Source organism: Cibotium barometz, chromosome 11, assembly GCF_041138505.1.
Source record: "Cibotium barometz isolate CiBa-2024 chromosome 11, ASM4113850v1, whole genome shotgun sequence".
Classification (NCBI taxonomy): domain Eukaryota; kingdom Viridiplantae; phylum Streptophyta; class Polypodiopsida; order Cyatheales; family Cibotiaceae; genus Cibotium; species Cibotium barometz.
This window is the reverse complement of record NC_141056.1, coordinates 23,264,591-23,271,894: the sequence shown is the minus strand read 5'-3', so window position 1 is coordinate 23,271,894 and position 7,304 is coordinate 23,264,591.

The following is a 7,304-nucleotide window of genomic DNA, read 5'->3' as shown; positions in this document are numbered from 1 at the left end:
AAACGAAAAAAGAGGGCTTACCTCTTTAATGAGAAGTCGTATAAGAGGATTGGCCTAAACCCTTGTTCACTTGAATAAACCTACAAAAAAGAAACATAATAAATAAAAAGTTAGTTCTCATTAACACATTAGCACAAGCAAGGAGAACAAGAGGAAAAAGAGATGAGTACCCTAAACCCTACTCCTAATGCATAAGTGATTGAAATAAATTAGTTTATATTAAGCCTAAACCCTAGCTCTATGCATAGAATACTTAATAGATAGCTTTGATGAAGAGCTCTCTATCAAAGCTCTCTATTAGAGCTCTATGCATAGGGCTAGGGTTAGGGCAAGGGAGAGGAAAGATAGGGGAAGGGAAAAAGGGAAAGGAAAGAGAGGGGAAGGGGAAGAAAAGCTCACATAGAGCTATGTAGAAGCTTTCCATGAAAGCTTGGAATAAGGGAAAACATTGAAGCTTTCCATGAAAGCTTAGGAGAAAGCAAGAAAGAGGCACTTACCTTTCGATGCAAGGGCCAATATATACGACAATGATTGAGCATGTCGAGACGTATGGTCTTCATGAGGCATTGGCATGACCAAGTGCGGATGATAACATGGAGGAGAACCATAGGAGAGTGATAGCTAATATGCCACACCATTTGGTGACATCAGGTAGAGTGCGGAATGTGGCAAGGCCTCATATGGAAAGCATGGCTGAGACTCATCTTCCCCAACCAATGAATGAGGTGCCTCCACCATTGCCACATGAGGAGAAAGAGAATCTCATCATGGATGACATGGTGAATGACTTCTTTGGACATGAGGTCATAGATGATAGTGAGCAAGCTCAATGTCAAAAGAGGAGGAAACCTTACATTAGAGAGGCAAGCACCCCTTTATATGAGGGATGTTCGTACTCCACACTACAAGCAAACTTGGAGCTATTAAACTTGTAAACAACTTATGGATGGAGTGATGCAAGTTCTTCGATAAGACCGCCTCATTCTATTCTCTCAAATAGAAAATGTTTCATATTGCTAATATTTTGACGTATGATTTCTTATGTTATGTTGTAGGCTTCTCAAGAAGATTCTTTCCCCTCAAAATCTATTACTGAACTCACGAGATGGATGTTGTGAAATGCTCTCTATGTTAGGTATGGATTACACAAAAATACACATGTCCCAATGTTTACAATGTGGGTAGAGCCGCTATAGGAATGATTTGCAAGGAGATGAAGTTCCCCAGAAGGTTTTGAGACACTTCCATATCATTCCTCACATCCAACACATGTTTAAATGTAAGGAGATTGCAGAACTCATGACATGGCATGCTACTCATCGCCCAACCGATGGCATCATGAGGATCTGATTCACCGGAATGGCAACATGTGGAGCATTAATGGCCAGAGTTTAAAGATGAGGCTCGTCACTTACGTCTTGGCTTAGGCATGGATGGTGTTAACCCATTTGGCTTCAAGTCCACATCATGGTCTACTTGGCCTATTGTATTGGTGAATTACAACCTCCTTCCATGGGTGGAAATCAAGAAAGATCATATCATGCTTGCTTTCCTTGTACCAGGCAAGTATAAGGTGGCGAACATGAATGTGTACCTTGAGCTTTTGATTGAGGAGCTTTAGACACTATGGCGAGGTATCAAAGTACATGTTGCAACCTTTCTATAAGTAAAGAAATGTTTTGTGGAAAAATTCACTATTGTATAAGTAATTGTTTATTCACGAATTGATAAAGAAAAATTAAGTAATTGTTTATTCACGAATTGATAAAGAAAAATCTATTATCAGACATATGTCATAGATCTCCAATAAGATCATTTATCTTATTTAAGAAATTATTTTTGAACCCCTTAAGTCTTAGGATCTCGTGGACGATATTAAAATAAAAATTTAATAATATATCATTTTTGGCATAATCATGAGATGAGGAAACCATGGCCGTCAGCCAGACCCTCTCTCTAGAGAGGAAGAGCTTGACCTCGATTTTCGCAAGGCTCTTCACAGAACTCAACCAGGACCCTTCAAAGAAGAAATTGAGAACCTGGGCGAGGCTCTGGAGAAATGGGTGGAAGCTATGGAAGAGTATTTTGATGTCACAGGCTACAATGAGCAGAGTAAAATGGCTTGCTAGGCTGAAAATTGTGGAAACAGCCAGGGTGGCATGGAGGAAGCATTGTGACACTAACCATCGGATAAGAATACCCAGTCCTGGTAAAGGCTATTTGAGGAAGAGATTTTGTCCCCCCGAATTCTTAGAAACCAAAATGAATGAATTTTTAGAGCTAAACCAAGGGAGTAAAACCATCGAAGAATATCACCACGCATTTGCTCTTCTACTCAAGTATTCACCACCTATAGACAAAGAGCAACTTATGGCTAGGCTCATTCGGGGAATGAACCAACCCTTAGACACATTGGTCAAGAATGCCAAGCCAGTGTCCATGGCAAAAGCTGTCAGAATGGCGAAGGACTTCGCCAAAGCTTTCATCGTGAAAGTCCTGCCAAAGCCAGCTCCCTCATCCTTCAAAAGATTTCAGACATCGGGAAGTTCTTCCAACTTTCCGCCTCCAAAGAGACACCAAGGTCCCAACCAGAATGTGGAGAGAAGAAGCTTTAGGAATAAAGGAAGACCTTTCCCTCGAAGCACTTTCTCAGGAACTCCGACTCTCTCAAAAATGCAAAGGGAAGAGCTTTGAAGCGAGAACAGATGCTTTGGATGTCAAGGGTTTGGGCACCAGCTCAAGGATTGCCCATCTCCTTCTGTGGGCCAAGGAAGCCAAGGTCCTAGAATTCAGAGACAGAATCCTTTGTATCAGTCCAATTAGGGTTCCCCGCGCCAAAATCAGGGTAACTCCCCAGAAGAGTGCCAGCTCAGCCCTACAGCCTCCATGCAAAGCAGTCTCCGAACTCCCTCCCAGAATTGGAACAACCAAAGAGAGAGAGTTCCACCTCAGACTACAACAGCTAGAGCAGTCACTATAGCTGATGAAGTGGAGGAAGAAAAAGGACAGATCTATGCAGCAATAGAGCATCAGCGGAATATTTTCAGTCCTCCAGACTCCAGCAGAGTACCAGGGTAAGCAATTCAACCTTTTGATTGATTCAGGCAGTACTCATTCCTTTATTTCATCAGGATGTCTAGGAGTCCTAAATCAAAAATCGGGAAAACCTATGCAAGTGGAATTGGCCAGTGGAAAGATTCTTTTCACACACCTTGAGATAGACCTTATTCAGTTTAGACTAGATGGGAACGTAGTAGAGTGCCAGTTCAAAGTCCTAACCTTGGGAATCTATGATGGAATCCTTGGAATGAATTGGCTCCAAAAGAATCAGGTTGACATTCATTGTGTCACAAAGGAACCATCTCTTTCCTTGACCTTCACGGGAATAAAGTTCAAGGAACTGGAATTTTCGGATTGCAGTGCTACAATTAGTCAAGGCTTCCAAATTATTAAAAGGGCTCAGAAAGAGGCAAGATGTTTATGTCGTCTCCAGTAGACATAAAATGCAAGACTAAAGAGCCAGAGTGGTTAAATGAGTATGCAAATGTGTTTCCTTAAGAGCTGACTGAGATGCCTCCGTCTCGCGAAGTACATCATGAGATCGAGTTAACCCCCGGAGCTCAGCCACCAGTGGCTCAGCGTGCATACAAAATGCTAGTCCCTGAAGCCATAGAACTTAAGGAGCAGTTAAGATAATTGTTAGAGCAGGGATTCGTCAGACCGAGTGTCTCACCTTGGGGTGCACCCGTTCTCTTTCAAAAGAAGAAAGATGGAATGTTAATCCTCTGTATTGAGTACAGAGGATTGAATCAATTAACAATTAAATAAAGTATCATATTCCTAGGATTGATGAGCTTCTAGATCGGTTAAGTGGGACCCAAAACACCCGAATATTAGATAATTTGGGAAAAATCCCATTCCCATTTGAAAAATGGGATCATGGTGAACTTATCCAAGATTTTATCAAAACCATCTCATGTGACATATCGTTGGAAAGATCTTTAAGAGTAGAATCTAAATCCGAAATCTCCGACAAATTTGGAGCTAGTATGCTCAAGATATGGCCAAAACTATATTGAGAAGTTGATTCCCAAAGTGTGAGATAATTCCCAAATTATCTAATATTGACTTCCAAATGTTCACAAAGATAGATCTCAAATCCGAGTACTACCAGATCAGAATCAAGGAGCAGGACATCCCAAAGACAACATTCAATACTCGCTATGGGCATTATGAGTTCACAGTCATGCCGTTTGGATTGACTAATGCCCCGACGACATTTAATCATCTTATGGGCATTATGAGTTCACAGTCATGCCGTTTGGATTGACTAATGCCCCGACGATATTTAATCGTCTTATGCAGGATACTCTCAGAGAATACTTGGATGATTTTGTTCTTGTCTTCTTTGATGATATCTTGGTATACTCAAAGAATGCTGCAGATCATGAAGATCATGTGCGCAAGGTCTTAGAAATTCTAAGGAAACACCAACTCTTTGCAAAAAAGAGCAAGTGTTCTTTCTCTATCGACCAGGTGGAATACTTGGGATTCATAGTATCAAAAGATGGGATTTCTCCTGACCCCGCAAAGATCCAAGCAATCGTAGAATGGCCAGAACCCAAGACGGTAAAGGAAGTCAAAGGATTCCTAGGATTAACTGGATGGTATAGGGTCTTTATACCCAGGTATGCTCAGATAACATCCCCTTTAACTAACCTTCTCAAGAGTACTACCCTTTTTCAGTGGACTGTAATGTGTCAGAGTGCCTTTGATAAACTGAAGACAGCCTTAGTAACCAACCCTGTCCTTAAGTTACCAGATTTTACCAAACCCTTTGAGGTAGTTACTGATGCTAGTGGGTTTGCCTTAGGCGGTGCTCTTATTGCAGGAAGGTCATGCAATGTCCTATGAATCCATAAAACTCAGAACACATGAGTTGGCCTTCTATTTTTTTAACATTCTCATTGTTTATGTGTCATCAACCCATTTGCTTTCATTTGAATAAAATTCCCATTGTTGATGTGTCAATATCCTATGGTGCATTCTTTAAAAACAAAGTTTGCTGATTTGATGGATGGGATTTATTTTTTGAAAACCCAAGACCATACTTACTCCCTCTTAATGCGGCCAAACAAACGAGAGGGAGAAAATGCACCAGTAGAGAGAGACGGCGTGAGTTTTTGAATGACTTAAAGGACTGGATAGCTGTACTGAAGAGAAAGATGTCAAAGGTAATGTTTGCAATCGTGGGTGAAATCAGTTTGATTTAAACAGGGCCTAAATTTGACGAGTTACTTAAAATTTCAAGTGACATACACTTTTTCAAAGTGCTTTTCACATGACATGATTTTTCAAAATCATGTTATTCAAATGGCAAGCAATTTATCAAAATGAAAAGCTTTTTTAAAAACTAAAAAACTATATGTAATTAAACAATCAATCTACAAACAAGTTTTTTTTTAAAGTGAAAATTTAGGTATAATTGTTGATGAAACTTGTATTTACATAAAGCATCCAATCTACAAACAAAAGGCTTCAATGTAATACTTATGCTGTGAAAGTACTAATGTAATACTTATGCTGGAGTGATGTTGTCAACCATCTTATATACCCATGCTGGAGTGATGTTGTCAACCATCTTATATACCCATACATTGGCCAACATGCTGTCCAGACAAGATGCCTTGCATGTCCAACTTGCCAAAATTAGGACTTTGACTATTGTTTAGTTGTGTTGCACTTCATGGAATTAGTGAACAAATCACTCTAATGGCATCGCCCTCCTCTTTTTTCCTTGTAACCAAATATCAAAAACATCTTTCCAACAAACTTGTGATGCATCACTTGCATTGCCTCTCTAAGAAACCTATTATTTAAAACATTCAAAACATCTTGTACAAATGTCCTTCCAATGCAAATACATTCAGCGAGGGAACCACTTGCACTTCCAGCATCATGAGGCAGTACATTGAGATCAAGAGTTGCATCCTCCTCTTCTGAATCACTTACTGCTCTGTCTCGTTTCTTTTTTGGAGCTAATTTTGGAACTGGCACAAAGTGTAGCACATGCTTATGAGTAAACCCATTAGAATCAACATATAACATATTCCCATCTTTTGACATGTTCAAAACTTTGTAAGCTGTTTTGAACCAGCACCAAATTGGCCCTCATAAGATATATACCTTTTAGTGAGCTTCTCAAATGTCAAATCCAAGTAGACTCCAATCATAGTAACATCCATGTTCTCCCTCTGAAATTCTACATTTAATTTATTCAATTCAACCAAAACATCAGCCAACAAATGCATCATAAACTGGACTTGAAAGATTGTGGCATAATTGTACCATTTTTTCTCATGCATTCTCCATTTCTCCAAAATAGCAGGCATTAAGGGAACCAATCTTTCCATTACTTGGCCTCTAGATAGCCATCGAATTGCATGGATTTGTAAAACTTTCAAGTCTGCAATATGATACTCATGCATCAAGTTTCGAAGTTCGACATGTCGATTTGTTGATTTCCCTAGCCATGCATATACCTTGTTTGCAACCTTATCAACAAAAGCAAACACATGAGGATTCGATGCAAAACCATCCTTTGCTGCAAGTGCCTCACGGTGGGCAATACAATGCACGCCCATAATTCGTGAAGCCGATGCTTGAAACCGTGCCCCTACACCTATCTTATGACCTGTCATTGCTGAGGCACCATCCGTTACAAATGCAACTAGTTTCTTCAAATCCAGATTACTCTCTAAGAGCATGGCATGGACAGCATTGTAGATTGCCTCCCCAGATCCATTATCAACTGGTAGCAATCTCACAAATTTACAATTGGGCTCTCCTTTGCCATTCCCAGGCAAGTACAAAATGTAGATAATCAAATGTTTCTCCATGGTTCTATCTGTACTTTCATCAATGAGGATTGAAAAAAATGGACTTTCACAAATTTCAGCATACAAGTCTTGCCTAGTACAATCTCTTAAAGCCATCAAGAACTCTCTTCCAGATACGGGATTGGTATATGCACCATACTCATCAGATGATGGCATATTAGGAGTGCCAAGTTCCCTTTGTAACTTACATTGAGTGGAATATTTCTCCAATGCAATATCATTGCATGCACAAAAGTGTACCAGCTTTATACAAATGATTATTCTAAACTGTTCAGAATGCACCATTGTGTCAATACCCCCATCTATTGGTCCTTTGCCACCAATAGCCTTTAGCTTTGCATGATAAATACTTGCAGCTCTCCTATGATTTGCAGATTTTGCATGCTCATTCAAGGCTGAAAGCTG